The sequence below is a fragment of the Capsicum annuum genome, chromosome 12 (assembly GCF_002878395.1).
Source record: "Capsicum annuum cultivar UCD-10X-F1 chromosome 12, UCD10Xv1.1, whole genome shotgun sequence".
Lineage (NCBI taxonomy): Eukaryota > Viridiplantae > Streptophyta > Magnoliopsida > Solanales > Solanaceae > Capsicum > Capsicum annuum.
Window position 1 is genome coordinate 46,355,483 of NC_061122.1, and position 27,203 is coordinate 46,382,685.

The following is a 27,203-nucleotide window of genomic DNA, read 5'->3' on the forward strand; positions in this document are numbered from 1 at the left end:
ACGGCATGGGTATCATTAGCTTTCTTTTGATACATAGATTATGAATTTGATAGTTTAAGCTTATTCCAATGTTGTTCAAAAAGAAATGTCTCCACATTGAAGGGTCTAGGTCTGGATTTTGGCACTTTGAAGTAGGTGATGACTTAACTTTCTTTAGACTAGACTGGGTAGTTATCAAACATGTAAAGCATGCTATGAATTAAGAAAATAGACATGGGAGTTATATTTTAGTATTACTATTATTATTGTGTGCCCGTATAGGAGCTTATATACATATTATTTTTTACTTGAGATATTATATATGTTGTGTGATGCCTATGTGGGGGGTTTATTTGACATCATAGGCCTTATTTATATATTATATTTCATATTTGTTATTGTGATGCCCGTGCAAGGGCTTGAATAGATGTTATAGGCCTTCTTTGGGGATAAATTGCCTCTATCATGGTCGTAATACCTGAGAGAGTGGTTTTAAATGATATTATTGGTGTCTTACATGATTATTCATTCTAGTGGTATAGAGCGAGGACTGAAATCATGAATTATTGACATATTTAGTTGATTCTGAGCTTATTATACTTGTATCGAATTGATTATTATCTTCATACTGATTGGTTATGAGTGTTACATCCTCAATTCATATATACATATTTATAAGATATTGGTACCATTAACAAATTCTAGTTTTGAATGATTCTAGGAACTTCTTATCAAACCCTTGTCGAGTTCTTTATTTATATGTTTTATTGAGATATTGGAATACCTAGGTTAAGTCGTTTATCAGTAAGGTTGATTAAGATTGTGAAATTATACGGGTTGTGAACTCTCCCCCCCCCCCCCCCCCCCCCCCCCCCCCCCCCCCCCCAAAGGTCCTATCCTGAAATGATGAGGCTTGGAAGGTGTATATATAAGCTCCACTATCATGACATCAATTGCATTTTCAGCCTTTGTGTTCCTTTTAGGTACATGTTGGGGCATTTTATTTCCTTATATATCATACGTATAGTTATTCCTTTTGAATTTACATCATTAAATTTTTAGTGGAGACGGTGTGAGTTACCATTTTGGAACTTTTTTATTTGCTGGTGTTATGTGCTCATAGTATATTTTACTTGTCTTGTTTTCTACTTTGCTCAGTTAGCCCATGATACCTACTAAGTATAAGTGGTCGTACTCACTCCTACTTATGTGTCCTTTCTGTGCAGATATCAGTTCAAGTGTAATCGGCGGAGGCTGACTTCATGTTGAGAAAGTTAAGACTATTTGAGGTACTGGTGTGCTTCATTGTTCGGGGCTGACTTTGAACCTCATCTTAGTTCAAGGCTGATTTCAAATCATATCTCACTCTATCTTGTCTTTGCTTGCTTTTCAAAGATAGATTATGTATTCTACTATTTAGTTTTGATTTTAGATGTTTTTTACACTTATGCTATGAAATTTTTGGGGAATTTATGTATTTTTCTTAGATTTTGGTTATTTATATGTTATGGAATAACTATGTTCTAGAGGTTATTTTGCGAAAATTTTGACTTTTGAAGAATCTCCACTTAATTTTAAAAAGAAATTAAGAAACCTTTATAAAATACTTTAAACGAATCAAAACAGAAAAATCATTCAAGTTAAAGATTCTAGGTAAGCGGTTCCTATTAATGTTTTAGAAAGGTTTTAGGCACCTAAAACGTCCGCTAACTTGTGGTTATCCGAACTATTTGAAAAATATCTTTTGATCAACTTCACAAAGTTTAATCGTTCAAAAGTGATTGATTTTGAAAATATTTTGATGTTTACGTAAAACCAATTTTTTAGCGACTTAGTTAGGGAGTTTAACTAGGTTCGAAGAAAACAAATTAATAGGCAAACATAAGAGATAAAAGAAAGAGAGGGATCTGGACCACTTGGGGCCCAAATCTGAGAACCCGTTTTGGGCTTTTTGACCCACCTGTACCTTTCCTAAACTAGTCTTTTGGGCTTTCAAACCACAATCGATTTAACCGGTATTACTTTACAACTTTGACTTCTACGCCCAAAACAAATGAATAATAAAATGAAAAAATAAATAGATTAAATGAAAACGAGACTCTCGCGTCTCTTTGCTGCTTCAAATATGGGACTTTAACCCATTTTTCCTTTTTTCAACTCCTTGTATCCGTATGTCATGTAATTTGTTTAAGGCTTTCTCTAGGAATTGACTCGGAAGATGGGCATCAATAGCCTATTGTGGAATGCAAAGAGTCCGTTTGGACTCCAATGAGTATTCATGCAAAAAAAACAAGAAAATAAAGAACATAAACACATGATTAATGAAGGGAAAGAGAAGTAAGATTAATCCATGGCCCACCGTGAAAAAGAAAGAAACTAAAACCAGTTAACACATAGCCCATCCATCAAAGAGAGGAAAACTAGACAAAGATTACTGCGGATTTAATTAGAAATGGTAGCGTAATATGAATCTTAAATAATACATAATCAACCGAGGGAAAATATAAAAAGAATCACTACGTGCTAATTAAGTGACTAAGATCCTAACAGATGGCTAAAAGCAGATTGAATATAAGAAAATAGTGTCATCCATTAACCAAAGAAGAGTATATGCATAGGGGTGGGTCTTACACTTAGTATTCATTCTAAACAAATCATAAAGACACATAAAAACGTGTACCGTCCTCCTAATTAAAATGGAATGATCAATTAGATATGTAGAAATGACACTTTAAACTAATTGAAACATCGTGGAGACTTAATATGTGTAAGAAGCGGCATGTATTACAAACAGAAGATCCCCTCAATTACCATATCAGGGCCAAGATGCATATTCTTATACCATCAGCACATTGTCAAGAAAGGGATGCAATATAGCGAATTAGCATTACACACTTCAGACTAATAGGTAACAGTTCTAACAAAACAAATTAGAAAATAAGTCAATAAGTATGATGTAATGTAGGATTTTAATAAAAATATTATACTAAATCAAAGTTTCAAGTTACATCATATACGGCGCATCTAAAAATACATATTTTAACTCACAATGATGATAGACCAGTCTAGACACGCTACGTTTTCTACCACATGCGAGTTTTCAGAAAACAAACCATAACGACAAAGAAAATCAAACATATCAGAAACAAGAGAAAAGGGAAAACTTTGTAACAGAAAAGCTAAATATCCCAAGGGAAGTTACATATCTACTACATTCAAACAGATCGAGGCAATTCTACTTGAATAAACTAGAGCAGACTAGGTGAATAGAACATTGTAAAATACCAAATTTTTAGTCACTTAAAGCTTATTTTATCCTTTCTCGACAAGTCAGTAACTTGAAACATCCAAATACCCTTTTCTAGGTCTATCACTACAATTTTGCCAATTAAAGTCCAAGAATGCTTAGAAGATGATTGCTATTGACCCAAAGAAAACAAGGAAGCTGCAATATTGATTAGACCTGAAGGAACTATTCCAAACTACCATAACTAAAGTTAAGTTTGTCCATGAATTAAACAGGAACAAAGAAAACTCAAGCAAGAAAGAAGCAATCAAAACTCAAAACATTTGCAAAACAGACTAAAGCAAAATGCGCATACACTTGATTGAAAGTATCGAATTTAGATGAAGATTATAATGAATCAAAAGAGACATAATGAACTCAGTTTCTATGCCAAAAGAAACATTACCTAGAGCAGAAAGGAAAAATTAAATGACTACCTAAAAAAATCATCAAATCAAGAACAACAAGCACCTCATCTAAAACAACAATATTCTCTTCGCGATACCCTACGGCTCTCAAAGCCTCTACAGCAACAAATACAGCATTTATCATGATTACAACTAAGCAATGAACTAATTTTATGGAGAAAGGAGATGAAGAAGAAAACGCCGAGATTTAAAGAGACGAGAGTATATTTACCTCTTTCGGGGCAGCAAAATGGGATAACGAGACAATGTCGAGATGCGCCACCATCGAAAATCAGCGTTATCAACTCAGGATCCTTCGATTAACCGACCAACTTTAAGAAATAAGAAAGGAAAAGAAACTCTTTCTCTAAAAGAAACTATTTTCCTTTTCGAATTTTTCTTCCCCCTCTTTTTCAACACAAAATTTTTCTCTCTTTAAGCAGTACCCAGTGGGTTCTTATATAGAAGACAACATTGGGGGTATTTTAGAGATTTGAAAATAGGATATTTTGAAATTCAAATTCAAAATCCCTCACAGGTTCTGTTTTCATTCTCAATTTGTACCCCTTTTTGGATTTCTTGAGAGGAATTGAAAAAAAAAGGTGAACAAATTAAATTTTTGCAAAATGAATTGTAATCCAAACCAATGAAAATTATCCAGATATGTACAAAATTGTACAAATCAACCCAAAAATCTCAGGATTCGAACGTTGGAGGGGCCAACGCATCAATTTTCGGAAGCTTCAAGACTCTTCTCGCATGGATTCGCGTGGTAGGGGCACGTGAGCAACGGTTTGAGGTCGGATCGGTTGTGGGTTGATGGACTTGGGTCAATTTGGATGGATTCTGGTCATTGATGAGTTAGTTCGGTTGTTCAAATTTTTCTAGTTGACATCGGGTTATTGGTGGGTTCGAATTGCGGATGTTGAAGTTGTTGTTTTGGCATTGTTACGGTGGATTGGATGGTCATTGTTGCTGGTTGAATTCGGGTCATTCGGGTAAGAGCTGAGTCGGGTCGAAATTGTTGTTGGTTACTGTTGTTGTTCGTCAGTGTTGAAGGCTGTGGTGTTGTCATTTAATTATTGTGAGATTGTGAAAGAAGAAGACACAAAGAGGCCGGGTCAAGATTGTATTTTGGGCCGGTTGGTTAGGCTGTTTGGGCTTGTTTAAGTTTTTGTTATATTGGGATGGTGGGGCTGGTTTGGTTTTTAATTGTGGAATTGGACAAATTGGTTGTTGAGTAATTTGGGGATTCGGTCAATTCATTTTAGTTTTGGCCAAATTGAAAATCAATTGGCCAATTGCATCACAATTGTGGCCAATTTGATTTCAATTATGGTCAAATCTAATATATTGGCTAAATTAAATCAAAATTCGAAATGAATTAATATCTCATTTAACCCCTGAGCTTCTTGATTCGATAAAACCAAACACATATTTATCCGAATAAATTAGTTTTGAGTGTAAATTATATTTAAATCAAGATTTTAATTATTGAAATTTATTTTCAAGATAAGCCTTGATTGAAATCCGATATTCTAGAGAATAAATATTTAAGTAATCAAATTATATAATCTCGTATAATTGAAAACGATAATATATAATCGCTACTTAAAATGATAAAATTGCATGTAAAAAATATTTTGAAAAGTTTTTATTTGGATGAAATAAATATTTTAATTTTATTAAATACCAAAGGAAGTCAGGATTAAATTTAGTCGTGGAGGACAAAAATTAGGTGTCGACAGAGGTCTCATATTTTACGTATTAATTTTATCTTTTTAGTTTTTCTTGCCTTTTCAGGTCTCAACTTACCTACTAAGGTTGGGTTATGGTATGTGCTATCATGAACATGACTTTTTGGTCATGACAAATTAGTGTCAGAGCACTAGGTTCACTGGTCTCATAAGTGAAAAAGTAGGGTATCTAATATAGTCTCACGAATTAATACTGTAATACCCCATACTTTTTCTTAACTCACTTTAGCTCCTAAAATGTTAAGGGACAACTTTAAAAATGAATAACTCTTTATACGTGTAGAATTTTCCAGCTCTAGACCCACCAAATTGTAGGTAATTATATCAGCTTTCCAAAGATACCAATTTTCCCTTAATCTGATACTCGGTTAAGAAGCTATGGCGATTTTAGTGAAAATAATAGGGCATCGCGATAAGCACTGCATCGCGGTGAGGTGCAGAATTACAATTGTTCGATTTCCACTGGAGCACCATGATTAGCCGGCATCGCGGAAAATTTTCAGCTCCCGTTCGTCCCTTTCCAATAGCGCAACATGATTTGCCTGTATTGCATCAGAATTCATAATTGGACAGACACTGCATCGCAGTGAAGGGAAAAATGGCCCTTGTCCTTTTTCTAGTGACGCAATGCGATTGCGCCACGTCATGCCAGAGCCCAAAATGGTGTTCGTCCTTTTTCCAGTGAGCCACTGCGATAGCAGCGTGTTGCAGTAGTGTGCCAAATTAGGATTTTTATCAGTTTTGAGTAATTTTAACAAAGGGCAATCTAGTTATTTTCCCAAGCCCCAAATCATGAGAAACAAGGAATTTAACCTATCTTAAGTATATTATGCATACTTTTATCAAAATTACTCTCCAAGAAAATCCTAGAACTCAAATCTTAACCCTCAAGAAATCTAAATTCCATCATTCTTTTTCCAAGATAACCCAAAATTCAAGATTCTCAATTCAAGATATTCAAGAAATCATCTTCAAAAGCACAAATAGGAACTCAAAATTCAAGCTTCTTTATCAATTTCATCAATCAAGGTATGTGGGAATTTTTAAAAAGGATAATCTTTTCATTCCTGTGCCTAAAATTAGTTTTAAAGTTGATTTTTACATGATATTATATGAATTTTAGTTTAGGATTTATACCCTTACATAATATTATATGAATTTTAGTTTAGGATTTATACCCACTTATTACTATTTGAAGACTATAAGATTTTGAGAAATTTAGATGTTGAATTGCATGTTTACTTTTGTATTTTCATGCGTATTGCAGTAATTTCAAGATTTAGAATTGAATTATCAATATTTTCATTATCATGAACTTTATGATGATTTGACATGAAATAGATGCATGGTTTATTAGCCCTAGTTTGAATGCTGCTATTTCAAGAATATTTTGCTTTTAAGCATCCCATGATTTGTATATTCAGGTTTTTGAACAAAGAATTGATCTTTTGATCTCAGCTTAAATATGGAATCCACTTTACAGATTTAACTACAGTTTACAGTAAATAGATTCATAAGAGGTTTTCATTGTAAACCCTTATACTAGTTTTAAAAGTGGATTTCCAACAGAATGAGCATACAGATTAAAGGGAAAAGTATTTAGCACCGAGTTGGGTATGTTTACATTCCCTAAAACTACGATCCAACATAGGTATAGATTATCATATTATTTCCATTTCTGTATGGATGATAGATACAGAGATGATCACTTAGATTAGGTTATACTCCTTGGCAAGAGTATGACACCTCTCCCCAATGTGAGGTTTTTCCATAAGGGAATTGGACGTTGGATACTATGATAGCTCACATAGTGTATGTCGGTTAGAAGAACCTCTCTAATAGTAAAGACTTTTAGATTAGTTTTTAAAAGTATTTTCCTATAGCCTAATAGCAAAGACTTGCAGAACAGTTTTTAGAAACTAAGTATAAAGGCTCATAGTTTATTTAGATATTGCTTCACATATGACATTAGCTATAAGATTTTAGATTTCAGTCTACAGATAAAGAAGTGAATCCTTTGTACACTTAGACAGCATGATCTAAAGACAGAATACCAGTACAACTTTTAGAAACTAAATGTTATGACTCACTAGATTTATGCAGCATATTTTGCTATTCATGATTGTGATTTTCAGTTTTCAGATATTTCGGCTTATGTGAATCATGTATATTTTGCATGCATTCTTTTACAAATTTATAATAATATTGAGATATTAATTTACTTATGTATTCACCCCTATAAACTCAGTACAATCCAGAAGTACTAATCCACATATATGTCTATGTGCTACATTGTCTAATAATGTAGGTTCAGGTGCTCAGTTTCAGCAGCGTGAGTGATTTTGAGCATCTCTATTTGTATCGTGATAGTTGGTAATTCTTCATAGTTCGGGGACCCAGTTTTTCAGCTTATTAGTATAGATGATTCAGTATTTTCAAATAGTTCGTGTCAGCTGGGGGCTTGTCTTAGTGACTCTTTAGTTATTAGTAGTAGAAGCGTGTCAGACTGCTAGTTATAATTCAGACTTCCAGTATTGATTTTCTAGACTTTGAGTCTAACATTTACATATATTATGTTTAGATAATTTCATCTTAGATCAGATAGACTTCCATATTGATTTTATGATTATATTTCTCTATTATGAGTTTCAGACTTAGTAAAAAGCTTACAGGGTTAGCTTAAGGCTACTCGTAGTCTTAAGCACCGTGTGACGTCTTAGGACCCATTTTTGGAGCGTTACAAACTTGGTATTAGAGCCTAAGGTTATAAGAGTTATATGGAGTTAGACAAGCCGCATTACGTAGAGTCTTGATCATGGTTGTGAAGTACGCCATATTTATGAGCAAGAGGCTATGGAACATTTTTAGGAAATCATCTCTTTCTTTCCTGATCTATCATATTTATAGTATCTCTATCTGCTTTTAACTCATACTCTTACATGACAGTTGAATATGCCTCCTCATCAAGCTACGCACAGAAATAATAACCAACCACCCCAGCCTACTGACCCTCTGAATGAGAATGTATCCCATGCTAAATTTTAGGCTTCTTTTCAGGTGTTGGCCCAGGCTGTGGCTGCTAATGATCAGGGAAACCATCAGACAACAGTCCCACTTCAGCAGAATAGGGATTTAGTAGCAGCCAAAATTTATGACTTTATGAGAATGAATCCGCCTGAGTTCTTTGAATCAAAAGCAGGTGAGGACCCACAACTTTATTTAGATGTGGTGATAAAGATCACCTAGATTATGCATATTTCTAAATAGGTTAGTGTAGAGTTAGCATCCTATAAATTGAAGGATGTAGCAAATGATTGGGTAGTTATGTGGAAGAATGGTAGAGGTGAGAATGCAACTTCTATGAGTTGGCAGGTGTTTTAAGATAAGTTTCTACATAGGTTCTTTCTGCCTTAAGTTCAACTAGTTGTCTAAGTATGCCCCTGATACGATGGCTGAACCCAGGGCAAGCATGGGTAAGTTTGTTACTAGAGTATTTAGTTTATAGACAAGGGGTGTAGGACTGCCATACTTATTGGTGACTTGGATCTTGCTAGGTTGAGTATTTAGTTCAGTTCAGTACTCAGCTCAGATCTTAGTAGCATTCAAGAAATCAATTCAAAACTTAGTATCATTCAGTCAGATAATAGATTTAATAGTGCTCCATCAGATAACGGAACCAATTGAACTCAGTCAGCTCAGTCAAGTAAGAAACTCAGTAACAGCTTCAGTTTAGATCAAGTATAAGTTTTAAGAATTAGTTCAGATTCTTTCAGTTGAGAGTAGGATCTAGCACCGAGTGAGTGCAGGGATGGCGGCTCCCCGCCAGAGAGGCAGATTCATTAAGAGCAATCCCTGAACTCTAGAACTGCGTAGCCAGCACAGGATGTAGGAGTAACCCATCAGAAAAATGCTTGTCACCCGTCAGAGAGGCTTGACTATTATACTGCCTTAGGCTTGACTATTATACTGCCTTAGGCTTGACTATTATACTGCCTTAGGCTTGACTATTATACTGACTTAGGCTTGACTTCCTACGAGGGTCACCAGTTAGATAGGCTTGACCAGAGAGGTATTTACCTGTGGCACGGTATTGACACCCTTCCAACTGGGGTTATTAGTTGGACCCCATCAGTTCAGATTCGGGACATGTTAGTTAAGTGAGAACTCCCACAGTTACAGTTTCAGTAGTAGTCTTCAAAGTAGAACTCAAAAATTAGGACTGTCAGATACAGTCATCAATCTCAGTAAGGAACTCAGAGTTCCACAGATTCATAGACCACCTGCTAGATAGGCTTGGTCTAATATAAAGTTATTCATTATCAGTACTTACAGAGGTCACCCATCAGATAGGCTTGATCTTAGTCTCAGATTCAGTTGAGTATTCTCAATATCAGTTCTAGAGATCACCCATTAGTTAGGTCTGATCTCAAGCTTAGTCACTCTTAATCATTATTAGAAGATTTAGACTTTCAGATATAGTCGCTCAGTATTAGTTACATCGGTTAGGCCAATCATCATACTTATATCAGTTAGATCAATCGTCATAGCTTATGTTATCAGTATTCAGTTTTAGGACTGTTATACACAGTCAATCAGACCAGTTCTTCATAATTCGAACTATCAAAAATAGTCGTTCATCTATTTAGTATCTTAGTATCAGTAAACTCATGTTGTCAGCATTCAGACTCAGTAGTCAGTATCACCACGAGTTCAATTATAGTTACTTATGCATATATGTATTCTGACATTCATATCTGTCAGCATTGTTCATGCATATAAAACCTTTGTATTTAGCCTTCCTCACTCGTACACTCAGTACATTCAAACGTACTGACGCATTTATACTATGGTGCTTTCTCTTATGTTATACCATAGGTTCAGAGGTACAAGTTCCAGAGCAGCAGTAGCATTACAGATTTCAACAATTAAAGTTAACAGTGAGTCCTCATTCTCCGAGGACAGGATTACTACTTTATTACTTCAGTAGTTTAGTTTGGCTTTCAGTAGTCCTGAGTTAGTTGGAGACATATTCCTTCCACTCCCTACTTCAGACAGTTAGAGGCTTTCTGACTAGAATATAGACTAGATTCAGACTTTAGTATTTTGGTTTTGTTTTGAGTATTGTGATACCACTTTATTCAGACATTGTTATTATTCATATTATGTTCAGTATTGAACCTTATGGCCTTTCAGTTTATGTTTCCGTATTTATATTCATATATTATGTAGTGTACAGGTACAGATATCAGTCATGGGTTAGCTTGTGGTCCCCTGGGTCATGAGCACCGTGTAACATTCTGATTTAAAAAATTAGGGCGTTACAAACTTGGTATCAAAGCCTAAGGTTCAATAGTGTCCTAGGAATTCTGAAAGCTGCATCTAGTAGAGTCGTGTACATAGGTGTGTTGCGCACCACATTTATGTGCAGGAGGCTATAAGATGTTTTAGGAACAGTTTCCCTTTTTTCATGTCTCAAATCATGCTATAGAAAGGTTTTCTAAGAAACTTATGTGGATTCTGATGATGTTCCATTCATGTCAGCTTTACCTTACTCCTAAGGTAGCAGAAGTAGTGAAGCCCAAAGTCCTATAGATAGAGCTTTCTCAAGCAGTCCCTGTAGATAGTTTTGGGATTGTATTAGCAGTGAGCTTTATACTTTTAGGTGTAGTCTTTTAGGATGAGTTATCATTTAGGTACATTATTGTATCGCAGACCCTAGAGTAGATTGATTGTAGTTCAGTTTAGAGTTTAGTAAAGTGTTCCCAGACTTATGATGATGACTTGAGGCTGAGGTGGAAGGTTTAGTTGAAAGAATGCAGAAGTAGTGCTTCAATTAATCTTAAGTTTTCAGCATGAGTTAGTCAGTAAAGCCAACAGTTCAGTTTAGCAGTTAGACAATCAGATTTATATAGTTTGTTTTCACATCTTTCCATCTAGTCATACAATCAGAAATCTCAGTAAGGTAACTATTCCAAGATAGAGTACCTTAGTAGTTGTGATTATAACTTAGTCCATGCATCATGCATTATCTTCAGCTCTCAGATGTTTAGATAATATCCAATTCATAGATGCCTTGTGCACTGCCTCAGTAGTCCTCAAGTATTCCAGTTATGTAAGTGTTTTTAGTGGGACATAGTGTCCCAAGGGGGAGATGCTCTATAAATCCCCCAAAGTTATCAATTCCGTAAACCCATTCAGTTTCAAGAATAGATTCCTATTATGAGTTAGCATCAATTATCATTGCACAGTTAGTCATGCTTTCAAAAGTAATTTCAGTCAGACCTCCATGCATTAGATATGCATGTTCAGTAGAGAAAGTTCAGTTTATCAGTGTATTCAATCATATGTTCATGAGAACAACTCAGTCAAGTATCAATGCATCAGATATGCATGTCCGTCATGAGGATTCATCTTATTAATAGTTACATCTAGGTATTCTATGCATCAGCTATGCATGCATACTCTAGTGGAAAATTCAGTGTATCAGTGATTTCCATCATATAGTCAGGTTTTAGATATTCATGTTCCTTAAGTAAGTTCAGTTGATCATTACTCATAACTTATCAATCGACATTCAAGGATGAATGATTCCAAGGGGGAGATAATGTAACACCCCACATTTTGGACTAGAATGAAAATCCATTATTCATATGCGTAGATGTTCCAAAATCCTCAAATCCTATGTAAATTTAGTGTATTAATCAATTATGTAGTATGGGTATCTATTTGAACATGAATTTAGATCATAGAGTTCCCCTAACTCAAGGACAAGTTGAAAGCTTTCCTATCGTTCAAGTTTTAGTGAGCGTCAAAACTTAGGTCAAATTCAATTGACCACAACTCCTTGCATATATAGAATTAAAGGACCTACTATATTTCAAATGAAATCTCTTTGAATTAGGTTTCCAACGATACCAATTTTTCCTAAATCCGATATCAGAGCAAAAAGTTATACCCATTTTACTCCAGCATGTCAGCCTGGAAAACTGAGTGACGACATTCGTGATAACTTATCACAAGTGTGATGACTTATCACAAACGTCATCAGCCTTAGGCAGAATCCAGCCCTCAGTGATGACATTTTTGATAAGTTATCACAAGTGTGATGACTTATCATAAATGTCGTCAGCCTTAGGTAGAAACTAGCTCCCAAGTGACGACATTTGTGATGACTTATCACAAATCTGATGACATTTCAGCCTTGGTCGTCAGCTAAGATTTTGAGCAATTGGGAAGTGGTTTCGTAAGGGTATTTTGGTATTTTCCTTCACCTCCCATGACTTATAAATCTCAAGGGACGTAACTTTATCTTATTTTTCTTTAGTTAAACATCTCAAGAATCCTCTCTTACACTTTCAACCACAAGATTAGGGTATTTATTAAAATCATCTCCCAAAAGCAAGATTCAAGCCCTTTTTCCAAGATAATGAAGAATTAAGTTTCCCAATCCAAGAACTCTCCAGTAACTCATCAAAGTTTCCTTTCTACGGTATGCGTAGTGTTCATCCATGGATCCTTTTCATCCATGGAGCTCAAGAATCATGTTTTAAATTATAAATTATGATTTCCTTGTTGTGTTATGACTATATTTATATTGATGATTGTTTTTTGGATTCAAGGTTGTATGTTGATGTGTTTTTCATGAAACATGTGAGTAGGTTATTTGAAACCCATGAATTTTTGGATGCATTAAGATTGTAAAATTGATAAGTACACCTATGCCCAAAGTTATGCATTTAAGGTGTTTGATAAAATACCAAGAATGATAGAATCCATATTTTTATGTCTTAATAGTGCTTAAATGAAAAGTCCATGTTCTATTCCTTATGTTTCCACATGAATTCCATGTTATTGATATGTGTTGTTGTTACGAGTTACTGTTGTGATATAGAATGTTCATGATATTGAGGTATGCAAGTATGCCTATGTTATATGTATTCCCTTTCATGTATAAGGTGTTGAGATTCATGTGTAGTATGAAATCCCCTACTTATGGTATTATGAATTGTGGATGTTATTCCTATGATCAAGAACTATCATGTGTGTCAGTTTCCTTTCATCGAGTCCTGGGGGTACTTGTACCCAAAAAATATAGCTGTGTGCCTAAAGCCGAGTCAGTCTCAAGATAATCTCAGTCATGCTATGATCAGTAGAACTTAGTTAGTTACAGAATTCAGAACTCTCAGACAGTTATAGAACTTAAGAAATCTCAATAATCTAAGTATCATTAACATTCCAGCTTCAGTTCAGTACTCAGCTCAGATCTCAGTAGCATTCAAGAAATCAATTCAGAACTTAGTATCATTCAGTCAGATAATAGATTCAATAGTGTTCCGTCAGATAACGGAACCAAGTGAACTCAGTCAGCTCAGTCAAGTAAGAAACTCAGTAATAACTTCAGTTTAGATCAAGTACAAGATCTAAGAATCAGTTTAGAGTCCTTCAATTGGGAGTAGGAGCTAGCACCGAGCAAGTGCAGGGATGGTGGCTCCCCGTTAGAGAGTCTGAGTCATTACGAGCAATCACTGAACTCTAAAACTTCATAGCCAGTACAAGATGTAGGAGTCACCCATCAGAAAAAGGATTGTCACCCGTCAGAGATGCTTGACTATTATATTTCATTAGGCTTGACTTCCTACCATGGCCACCCGTCAGATAGGCTTGATCGGAGAGGTCTTTACCCATGGCATAGTATGGCACCCTTCCAGCTTGGGTTATAGGTTGGACCCCACCAATTCAGATTTAGGGCATGTCGATTAAGTAAAAACTCATATAGTTACAGTTTTAGTATCAATCTTCAGAGTAGAACTCAAAAATTAGGACTGTCAGATACTGTCATCAATCTTAGTATAGAACTCAGATAGTTCCACAAATTCATAGACCACCCGCTATATAGGTTTGGTTTAACATAAAGTTATTTAGTATCAGTACTTACAGAGGTCACCCATTAGATAGGCTTGATCTCAGTCTCAGATTCAGTTGAGTATTCTCAATATCAGTTCCAAAGATCATCTGTTAGTTAGGCCTGATCTCAAGCTTAGACACTTTTAATCATTATTAGAAGATTTAGACTGTCAGATATAGTCGCTCAGTATTAGTTACATTGGTTAGGCCGATCATTACTGTTATATCAGTTAGATCAGTTGCCATAGCTTACATTATCAGTATTCAGTTTCAGGTCTATTAGACACAGTCAATCAGACCAGTTCTTCATAATTCGATCTGTCAAAAATAGTCGTTCATCTATTCAGTATCTCAGAATCAGTAAAATCATGTTATTAGCATTCAGACTCAGTAGTCAGTATCACCACGAGTTCAATTATAGTTACTTATGTATGTATGTATTCTCACGTTTATATCAGGCAGCATTGTTCATGCATATAAACCCTTTACATTTAGCCTACCTCACTCATATACTCAGTACATTCAGACGTACTGACGCATTTATACTTTGGTGCTTTCTGTTATGTTACACCATAGGTTCAGAGGCACGAGTTCCAGAGCAGCAGTAGCATTATAGATTTTAGCAGTCAGAGTTAGCAGTGAGTCCTCATTCTTCGAGGACATGATTACTACTTTATTACTTCAGTATTTCAGTTTTGCTTTCAGTAGTCAGGATTTAGTTGGAAACATGTTTCTTACACTCCCTACTTCAGACAGTTAGAGACTTTCAAACTAGATTACAGACTAGATTCAGACTTCAGTATTTCTGTTTTGTTTTGGGTATTATGATACCACTTTATTCATTATTCAGACTTTGTTATTATTCAGATTATGTTCATTATTGAATCTTATGGCCTTTCAGTTCATCTTTCCACATTTATATTTATATATTATGCAGTGTACAAGTAAAGATATCAGTCATAAGTTAGCTTGTGGTCCTTCGGGGTCATAAGCACCGTGTAGCATTCTGATTCAGAAAATCTGGCATTACAGTCCTTTGGCTTCTGTTTTAGTTGTTTGTGAGTTCAAATATGTATTTATATGGATTTGCATGATATATCTTTGGACTATAATATTGATTTTACTGTTGATATTGATACGGGAACCAGGCCTATTTCTATTTCTCTTTATAGGATGGCCCCAACTAAGTTGAATAATTAAAGAAATAATTACCAATATGTTGTATGAATGATTCATTAGACTTGGTATATCTCGTTGGGTGCTTCTGTCTTATTTGTGAAGAAGAAGGATGGATAGATGGGTATGTGTATTGACTAACAGCAAATAAATAAAGTGATGGTCAAGAATAAGTATCATCTTCCTCGCATTGATGATTTGCTTGACAAACTGTAGTGTTCTTTAAAGTTTTTCAAGATTGACATGAGGTTGGGGTATCACCAGCTAAATATTAGGGCTTTGGACATTTTGAAGATAGCTTTTCAGACTCGGTATGATCATTATGAGTTTCTGGTCATGCCAGGGCTGACCAATGCCCTAGTGTTCATGGAGTTAATAAACCAAGTATTTTTGACTGTATCTCAAATCTTTTATAATTGTATTTTTAGATGATATCTTTGTTTACTCTAAGTATGAGGTCGTTCATGTGAGACACAAGAGATCGATACTTCAGAGATTGTGATAAGAGAAGTTATATGCTAAATTCTCCAAGTATGAGTTTTGGCTAGACTTTATTTTTTCCTTGGGTCATATGATGACCAAGGATGGCATTATGGTTGATCCAGCCAAGAAAGCTATTGTTTGTGATTGGGCTAGTCCGACTTGTTCCATTTAGATCCAGTGTTTCATTATGCTAGCTAGGTACTATCAATACTTTGTGTGGAGTTTCTTCTGTACTGCAGATCTTTTGACTAAGTTGACTTAGAATAAAGTCTTATTTCAATGGTCTAATGATTATGAGGAGAGCTTTCAAAAGCTTAAGTAGTTGTGGACTTCAATTTCCACCTTCACCTTGCCCAAGAAGGGCATAGATTTTACTATGTTTTGTGATTCTTTTAGTGTTTGTTTGAGCACAGTGTTGATATAGGAGGACAAGATGATTACTTATGTTTCCAATCAGTTAAATCCTCATAAGAAGAATTATCCTACCCATGACTAAGAGTTATGTCATCTGTCAAAACCATGTTATATCATTCATGGTTAAAGATCGAGTTCAATTGAAAGTTTCACCCATGAAAGGTGTGATAAATTTGGGAAAAAAGGGAATCTTCGTCTGAGGTTCATTGGACTTTTTGAGATCCTTGATAAATATGGTAATATGGTGTATACACCACTTTTCCTCTACATCTATCAGTTTTCCACCTTGTATTCCACATTTCCATGCACAAGAGATACCATCCAGACGATCAGCATGTGATTCAATGGGATTATATTGTATTAGACCATGTTTTATCCTTTGAGGTGGATCCCGTCACTATCCTAAATTGACATACAAGGAAGTTGAGGTCAAAGAGTATTGTTTTAGTAAAGGTTTAGTTAAGACATCACCCTATTAAGAAGGCTACTTAGGAGGTCAAGTTAGATATACGGTATAGATAACCCCAGCTTCTTATCACTCAGCTACTTTATTTGTTTATTAGTGTGAGTATGAACTATTGTTTTAGTGGTGGATAATATAACAACTAATATTGATGCAAGGGTCCTTTTCAGCAAATATAGGCCCCTAGACATGATCACAAAGAAGGAAAATCTTCTCGATCACGATCATAAGGTGGTGGTTGCAATTGCAAAAGGTATTTGGGATTGAGTTGGATTCTTCCTTCATGAATGAAACTAGACCACCACAAAGGAAATGGGTTAGTGTTATCAATCTTTATTAATGAGAAGGTCTAATCAAGAATGCAATAGCCATTTAATTGTCCTTGTCACAGTTGACCCTCGCGAACGTGAAGGGTTAATCGCGTTCGTGGGGTACTATTTATAGAATAGTATAAATATAACATTTTTCATGAATTACACTATTTTTGGACCTTGGAACTTTAGGAAGGGGTAATTTCTAGAATTTCTTCACAATTGTGCTTGGGTAAGCTCCAAACTCCTCTTTCTATTAATTTTCATTGATTAGATTTTCAAAAACACCTCGTTACCTTGATTTCAAAATGGACTTTTAGAGTGTTTGTTCCTAAATTTTTAAAATAGTTTTTCTTTACTTTGAACATCAATTTCAACTCATTTTACATAGGTTTTCATTTTCACCTTGTAGTTGTAGAATCCTATAATCTTGGGGATTATGTTTCTAAAATAAAATTACAATTTTACCTCATTTAATTTTCAACCCATTTTTCAAACTATTTTGGACACATCATAAATATCATAGATATGAGTATGATTATCTTTCTTTTAATAAATAGATTATGTTTGCTAATTTTTGCTTATCTTGAAGCTGTTTGAAAAGAAAAGGCTTCATGTTGAAGGGTCCAGACTTGGGAATTTTGACACTTCAAGGTAGGTTTTGACTTAACTTTCTTCAGACTAGGCTTGGTAGTTATCAAATATATAAAGTATGATATGGGTTAGCAAAATAGCCATGGGAGTTATATTTCAAGATTAATATTATTATCATGTTCTTGTATGAAGGGCTTATATGCATATTATTACTGACTTGATAGGTTATATATGTTCTATGTTGCCAATCTGGAGACATTATTTGATATTATAGGCCTTATTTATGCATTAAATGTCATATTTGTTGTTGTGATGCACTTGTGGTGGCTTGAATAGATGTTTTTGACTAGTAATTGTCTCTATCATGATCGTAATACCCGAGTGATTGGTTTGAAATGATATTATTGATGTCTTGTATGACTATTCATTCTAGTGGTGTTGAGGGAGAGTTGAGATCATGAATTACTGACATATTGAGTTAATTCTAAGACGATTTATAATTGTATTGAATTGATTATTATCTTCATACTGATTATTTGTGATCATTACATCCTTATTTCATATATATATATATATATATATATATATATATATATACATTAAATATTGATACCACTGAGAAATGCTTATTTTTTTTTAAAAAAAAAGTTAGGAGCTCCTTATCAAATCCTTGGCTCAGGTCATTGCTGGCAAGGTTGATTAAGATGTTGGAATACCTAGGCTAAGATAATTTTCCAGAAAGGTTGATTGAGATAGTGAAAGCAACAGGTTGAAAACCCTTCATGGGTCCTTCCTTAAGTGCTAAGTCTTGGAACGTGCTCTCATAAGTCAAATTATCATGAAATCATTGCATTGTATTTTCATCCTTCATGTTCTTTTTATGTACCTCTTAACGTGTACTTTATTCCTTATATATCATATATGTAGTTGTTTCTTTGGACTATATATCGTACAACTGTTATTGGAGATGGTCTGAGCTACTATTAGACAATTATGTAGGTGTCACACGCTTATTGTATATTTTACTTGTCTTTTTTCCTACTTTTCAGTCGACCTATGATACAAATTGAGTAAAAGTAGACTGTACTCACTCCTAATTTTGTACCCTTTCAATGCAAATCCTTCTATGAGTGTGACCCGTGGTGGATGAGTTTGTTCTGAGACAGTTGGACTTTTTGAGATACTCATGCTCTCCAGAGTTTGAGATTAATTTTGATCCTCGTCTCACTCTGTCTTGTCTTTACTTACTTTTTAGAGATAGATTATGTGTTCTGATATTCAGTTATGATTTAGATCATCTTTACACTTATGATACCACATTCTTTGGGGATTTATGTATTACTTTATATTTTCGTTATTTATATGTTATGGTCTGACTTTGTTCTAGAAGTCTCATATTTTGCATATTAATTTTGTATTTTAGTTTTTCTTGCCTTTTGGGGTCTCAGATTGCCTACAAAAGTTGGGTTGAGGTAGGTGCTATCATTACCTCAACTTTTTTACTGTGACCAACTGGTACTCACAGTAATAGGTTCACCAATCTCATAAGTAAAAAAGGCAGGAATCTCTAAAAGAGTCTTGAAAACTAATATGTTGATGTTTGTATCTATCAATACGTTGATGTTCGTATCTATCTTCTAGAGGCTATGGGATATCTATATGAGAACTTATCTAATTTGATTCCTTATCATATGGGATATTCATACCCAACATCATAAACTTGTATTCTATTATTTTCTACATAGATGGTGAGGACTAGGTCCAAATATACTTGGGATGTTGAGCCAGCACCTGCTATTGGAGCTCTAGCCATGGGGTGAGGTAGGGGTCATGGCCAACCCAGAAATAGAGGATGGGCATAAAGATTTATCCCAGTTAGAGGATGTGCTAGGAAGGCCACACTAAAGTAATTAAGTATATTGAGGATAATTATCATATAGAAGATGTTGGTCTAGCTCAGATCCCACAGGGTTTATTTGATACCCCGAAATTACAGAACTTATTAATTTATCTCTTAAGTCATCTAGATGGTGTTCCCCAAACTTGTGTCCCTTTGAGTGTGTTCGGTACTTCTTAGTTACTGAAGGTGTTCAGCCTCCAGGATATGTTCCGACTTTTTTTCATCTTCAGGTGTACATCCACCTTTTATATTACCCCTATGTGTGGATTCACTACCTACTAGGATTGCCATTCCTCCTATTAATTTGGGTTTTGTGATGTCTTATAATGATCAAAAAAGGTTTGAGAGGTTTATTTTCTTGGCTCCTCCCAAGTTTAGGGGTGCATTAAAGAGGATGCATATGCGGTTTTGCTATACCATCAGTAGAGTTTGCATAACCTCGGGTCTCTCAAGACCCACGGTGTTTCTTATACAACTTATTAGTTGATTTATATTTCTAGATAATGGTGGGGGTCTTTTTCTAGTTGTATACCATTGGGTTCACCTGGTATGTCATGGACCCAATTTTCTAAGGCTTTTTTTGAAGAGGTTTGTACCTTACAGTTTAAAGGATCAGATGAGTGATGAATTTGATTATCTAGAGAAGCGCTCCATGTCTATTGCTGAGTATGAGGCATAATTTCATACATTGTTTAGATATTCTATTGTTGGTATCTCTACTAAGTCTTAGAGGGTTAGGAAGTTTGTCAAGGAATTATTAAGTTTTTATTAGTTGGCTACAACTAAGATGGCGGTGTCATAGGATTCTTTGTAGAGTATAGTTGATCATACCAAGATGCTTGAGTTAATTTGGTGGGTTACCCCGGGGTGGTGCTGCTTCTAAGAGAAGTCGTCATCAGGTAGAATTTAGTGGACACACATCCCAAACTAGGGTTTTCACAAGTAGAGATGCTCGCGGATATCATACTAGACTAGTTCGGGTAGCCTTATATGGTCTTAGTAGTAGACCTTTAGTTATTGATGTTTCTAGTAACCAGATTTCAATTTATGCAGGTAGAAGCTCCAATTTCGGTTCATCAGGCCATGGAGTACATTCCTTCTCTTCTAGGCCTTTTAAGAGTGATACAGGGAGTAGGTATTCTTTCATATGTCAAGATATTAGTCATTATACAAGGGATTTCCCTCTAAGAGCATGTCCTACCTACCAGGGTTCTCAGCTTTAGATTTTCCCTACTCTTATATCTGTGGGTAAAGGTGATTCACAGAGTGGCAAGGGTGGTAAAAGATTTGCTCGGAGTACTTGTGGTATTGGTTTCAGGGTTTCTCAATCCAAGAGTAGACATGGAAAGTGTTATGTCATACCTGTAATACCCAAGGCAGAGGCCTTTGATATAGTTATTACAGGTATTGTCCCATTTTGCTACCGATCTTCTTCTGTGTTATTTGACCATGATGTTATTTTCTTCTATGTGTACATATTTTTATACTTGTTTTGATGCTATATAAAAGTCCCTTGTTATGCTTCTCTGTGTTTCTACCCCCGTAAGATATTCTATAGTGGTAGATCTGGTGTACCGATCTTGTGTAGTAACCTTTGCTACATGTGAGACCTGGATATGTAGACACATAATTTTATCCCTCCCCAAAATCATTTTTACTTATTTATTCTTACCTTATCATGCACCCCACCCCATTACATAATTTTTTTCACAAAATGAGAAAATAATAACCAACTATAAACTAACCCATAACAAATTTTATCCCATCCTTACAACCCTACCCTACCCCCTACCTATCTCACTACACTACCCAACCCATACCACATTCTTTACACCTCACAGTAGAACACAAATACAGAGACCACTCCTTTATTTTGATACATAATTACACACAGCGTATACGGATACCTAATAATTACACCTTATTTTTTCTTCTCATTGAGGGAACACACAACAGACTCTCATATTTTTTCACAGAATATACCATTACATATTTTTTTTCTTCTCCACCAACAAAGACACAGACACTAGAATACATACTAACACAGACTCACAAATGGTATCATAGACACTTTCATCAATATGCACAGTGAGAAAAATGAGAGAAAGCTTGAGAGAGGGGAGAAACAAAGAGAATGGGGAACGATCAAAGGAAAATAGTGAGAAATAGTAGAGGGACGACCTATTTCGGTGAATTTTCCCAAAAATAACTCCGGTTGTCTCTTCTTTTTTCTCCCAAAACCACCTCCCCTTTCACCGAAAACCACAAACTAGCCAGCTCCTGAGACATTTTCTGGCTGACCCACTGAGACCCATCAGAAGCGTCGGTGAACCAGTTGTGATTCTGGTCGAACGGTCGACAGATATAGTATACCAATCAACTCCCCTATTTTTCAATTTTGCCTTGATTTTGCTGGAAGAATAATTGGTTGCTTCGTTCAATTATTGGGTTGGGTTCGCGTTGAGTTCGTTGGATCGAGCTTTAAATTTGGTTCAAATTAAAGTTCAATTCTTCTACTCTATCACTTTCTATTTTGTCTGTATTGATGACATTGATTTGTATGCTTCGTGTCGGAGTTGATGATTAATTTCTGATAGTGTGTTTGATGTTTTTTAATTGTCATGGTTTGATTAGTTGATGTTATTTTGAAATTGATTAATCGTTTGGTCGAGAAATGAATTTTGGGAGGGATGGAAAATTAATAAAAGGGTGAATTGTGGTTAGTTTAATTCATTAGTTGTTTGACTTAAAATGGACATTAATCAAACTCGACAGTATCATGTCTTAGGTCAAGACGAAATAGAAAAATATAGGTTGGGTAAGCAACTTAAAATTATGTATTCTTGAATGGTTGAAATGTGCATTGAATGGTTGTATTTTATTACAATTGGATCAATTGTAATATTCGGCCGAGGAATGCCCCAAAGTATCTATATTATTTTATTCAGGTAATGCCCCGAAGGAGTTGTATTCGAAGACGATGCATGATAATGGCCCGGAACGTCGGGTGGAGTTTAGTTTAGGATTAGTTTAGAATAGAGTAGGTTCTACCCTTTTGCATTTTTCATTTTTGGGACTGTATAATTTGGACTGGACATTATTTTGTTTTGATTTTGTTTGGTTTATTTATTTCCTGTGTTCGTTAGTTTATACATCCCATAGTGTCTACTAGTCGATATACTCCACGAAGCGACCGTGGTCAACCAGGGGTGCCTAACACCTTCCCTCGGTCAACAAAATTCCTTAACTGAAATTTTTGTTTGCAAACCAGTTTCAAAGAGTCAAATCATTTTGAAAAGGATTTTCCAAAGGTGACTTGGGACACCAGATTTATGCCAAGTGGCACTCTAAGTTTGATTGTTAAAAGTCCTTTTTAAAACAAATTTTATCTTTTGTCACTTAATAATAAAACCTTTTCAAACTTAAAACAATATCTTTTTGGTAAAAAAAGGGGGTGTGACAGCTTTGGCGACTCTGCTAGGGAGATTTTCAAAATTCGAGCTTATTTTTTGGAGTTGTATTGGCTTAGTTTGATATTATGGGTGTATAGACGTTGTTTGTGTTATTGTTTGTATTTGTTTTATCATTTTTGAGTGCCTACTTGCGACATGTTTATAGTTTTTCCTGTTATGTGTTACCACTTTATATCCGGCATTATTTGCATAACCTGAGTCAATTTTTTCTGCAATAAGTCCCGGAGTACACATCGTCTACATGAACTCTAGTTGAGTCATCCTTATTTTAGGAAGGAAAGCCGTTGGATGTATGGATTAGGTGGAAAGAAATCACAACCACTATCGACCATATGCGCCCCCGAACAACCTTGTTAGTAGATCCCAGCCTAGGTCAGCCTTTAGGTCATGCTTATCTGCATCATATTGAGACCTAACGGGACCCACTTGGTCCTTTGTAGGAGACTCACCCCTAAAGCATCCTTACATGCTAATTGTTGCATCTTTGAGGATAATAGGATCATTTGACGAATTGATTTGGGGAAAACGTGTGCTAGAATTAAAGGAGCGTGTGTTTAGGCAAGGGAAAAAAAAATAAAGGTGGATCAAAAAAGAGTTTCGTAGATTTTAGAGTTCTTTATGGCTTTTGTTTTCCACAATTCAAAATTCAAAAAAAGAGTTTTTTTTACCTTTTGCACTCATTTGTCAAAAATAAAAATAACAAAAAGATTTTTCATTTGTTTCTTTAGTAAGCATTCACAATTCGAAAACTCCAAAAAGATTTATTTTCAATAGGAGCTTTTTATAAAACAAAATTTTCTTAAAAAAATATGGTAGAAATTTTGCACATTTCATATAACGAAAATACCAAAAAAAGATTTTTCTTTCATAGTAGTCGGTGTCAGTTTTATGTGAAGTATCTAATTAAAAACTCAAAAAGATTTTATTGACATTGTTCATTCGTCTGTCTTTGGTCGTGTATCTCAAGAAAGGTTTCAGTTCATTATTTAATCCTTAACTGTCCAATCTGGACAAACTACGCACACCTGATTCTCCTTTTTCGGGAGTGAGATACGTAGGCACCATTCTAGGGTTTTGTGATCTTATCAAAAAATTCAAAAAGATTTTCTTCACTCTTCATTTAGAGTAGATGTTTCATATACATCTTTAAATGAGAACTACAAAAAGATTTTTTTCTTCCTTTAATAGTTTCAGTTTCATTTTCATATGAAATTCAAAATCAAAATCCAAAAAGATTTTTCATTGGTAATCATAGGTTTCATTTTGTATAGGGAGTTTAAAACTGAAAAATTCAAAAAAAGATTTTCGTCAATTCTTTTGACAATTTGTTATTTTCTTCTCTTCTCAAAGTATCAAAAAAAAGAAAAAAAAGAGAGTTTGATTGGCCATGTTGACCAAACTTTACAAACTACGCACACTTGATTCTCCTCTCTCAGGAGTGAGATACGCAGGTGCCCTTCTTGAGTTTGGTGATCTTTTCCGAAGAAAGGAAAAAGAAAAAGGTTTCGAGAAAGTGTTAAACTCTTAACACATTTGTTATTTCTTGTTCAGTTTGCTTAAGGTGGTTGGGTTGTGGCATTCTAGCTGGACCTCCGCATCACCCAAAGTCCAAACAAGGGTTAGTTGTATCCAACATAGATATAGAGAGTGACATCATAAATCAAACAAAGAGTCAAGAAAATGAGAATTTAAAGCAAGAGATTGTGAGATTAAAGCAATAAATGATGAAAATGTATCGAGCTTGGGCCAGTGGGTTGCCTCCTCCTCCATTCCCCGCTATTGATCCTACAAATACATCAAGTTTTTCACCAAAATCACAAATTTAGTTTCCTACTATTGTTGATGCACCACAACATGACTCAGAATTCATTCCAAGCCAAAAACATCTCAATACTTCCACCGCTTTTCCTCTAGCTCCTCAGTATAAGTCTACTACATTCACAACATCACATATTGTCTATGCTTTTGTTGCTCAACCTTCTATTGAGGCCCCCACTTTGTCTATCAACCCAATGATTGTGCTTCCCCAATCTGCTAAAGAGCAAGAGAAAATGGCTGGGAAAATAAAGAGTGCAAAAAAGGTTGTGAAAAATTCTCTAAGACTTGTGAATTATAAGATGTTTCATATAAGGACTGTGGCATGTCTTCAAGTGTTAGCCTCCCTCCTAACTTTCAGGTATTAAAATTTAAAAAGCATGATGGACAGAAGGATTCTGTGAAAAATTTTGGAGGGTATTGCAATCAATTAAGGAAAACTACATAGAAGAAGAAGTAAAACGTACCTATTGTCTTTCTAGGGTTGATTCGGAGCTCGAGAGGTTCAACTCAGTGGTATCATCAATCTTAGTCCCGAGCTTACACGTCAAATCCATACGCTCACCTCCAATAAGGTTCTTCTTTTCAAAATCCAAGATATTCCATTACAGTTCCTCAGTATCTTTCGAACAATAGACAATGGTATACTCATTCGCCTTTTTATCCACAATGGCATGCACCAGTCCTTCAACATCGTCCTTGACCCCCACAAATTTACCAAGGAACCTCTAAATCCAAGTTTCATCTGAGGCCAAAGTTGCAATGAGGAGGAAGGCAAAGGATAATTTCATGCCAATTGGGGAGTCCTATACCAGTTTGTTCTACACATTGAGACAATAGGGAATGATTACTCCTATCCATGGGTATACTCCCGATCCACTTTCAAAAAATTTTGATCCTAATGTACGATGTGCTTATCATTCTAATATGCAAAGTCACAGTACTAAAGATTATCGTATTTTGAAAAGAGAAATAGAGAAGATGATTCAAGAAAAATTGATTGTGGTGCAAAATATTGGCACCTCAACCATCCAACAAGATCCTTCACCAACACATAATAATGCATATTATGTGGTAAGAAAGGAATTGAGCATGGGGATCCATAACTTATTTGTTGAAGGTAATGTGTCTGGCAGAGTGGAAGCTCTAGTCATGCTGAGATGCAAATCAGTGGCTAAGATGTCAGGTTTCAGCAATTTAGAAGTCCCTCTTCTCCCTACTAGGAAGAGGTTTGGTAGTTTATTTTGTTTTCTTTTCTTTTCTATTATCCGAATTATTTTAGAGTTGTAGTTCAGGATATATCTTGTTTTATCCCTTAGTCATTTATGTTCAAACCCTTCTATCTCTTATTTCAACTAAGTGGAGTGTCCTTTTTCCCTTTGTGTTTTAAATATATGTTGTTTGTTTTCTTTCTTTACATAGTACATTTTATGTTGGCTCTAGTGATATGCTTGCGAAATTTTCATCTAGATCTTAAAATCCAATTTGAGCATGAACTTTGAATCAGAGGGCTAAAGTTAGAAAAAGCATATGAGAAATAGGTAGCGTGTTAAGATATTTGGTGACCATGTTAAAACCTTCTTTCAAAATTAAGGCAATTATTTTGAGAATCAAAAGAATAACTTGGTCATCAATTAAAAAGCATATCTTAATTAGGTCAAGAAGTGGATGTACGATTCTATATTAAAAGAAATAAGAAGATAATCATCTCCACGAAAGCATGGATCATTCAATGTGTGGGATGTACAACAAAGGTGGAGTTGTATGTTTGACAAGTGTAGAAGAAGAAGTGACACACGTACTCAATTAAAGTTAGTATTGTTAAAGTGTCACAAATGATCTTCATCTTTAATTTTCATATTGTATGATGTGTACTTGCATCTTCAAGGATTGACATGACAAAGGCATTTCATTCTGCTATCCAAACATTATGTCATCCTTTGTTTACCCCATTTGAGCCTTAGTGTTATTTTCTTTCATACCCTCTTTTGGAATCAAAATAGAGTAAATAAAGCTCAAAAGAAAAGTGTCTAGCAAAAGAATAGAGTTAGAAAATTTAAAAAAAAAAAAGAAAAAAATGTGTCAAAAAAAAGAAAAGAGAAAAATGCCAAGAAAAATAGAATCAGAAAAAATTCCCAAGAGAAAAGAGTCAATGAAAAAGAAAGCTAGAAATTAGAATCAAACAAAAGAATAAATTGTCAGAACTACGTGTGACCTAATTCTCCTCTCTCAGGAATGAGA

At 35.0% G+C, this 27,203-nt stretch overlaps 1 long non-coding RNA gene across 1 annotated transcript; it reads right to left on the reverse strand.

The window, feature by feature from the left end:
• Positions 1 to 1,868: 1,868 nt before the first annotated feature.
• LOC107851645 lies at positions 1,869 to 4,745 on the reverse strand. Its single transcript, XR_001669110.2, has 2 exons — positions 3,905 to 4,745; positions 1,869 to 2,212 (listed from the first exon to the last, which is right to left on the reverse strand). It is a non-coding gene; the product is annotated as an uncharacterized LOC107851645 (long non-coding RNA).
• Positions 4,746 to 27,203: the final 22,458 nt, after the last annotated feature.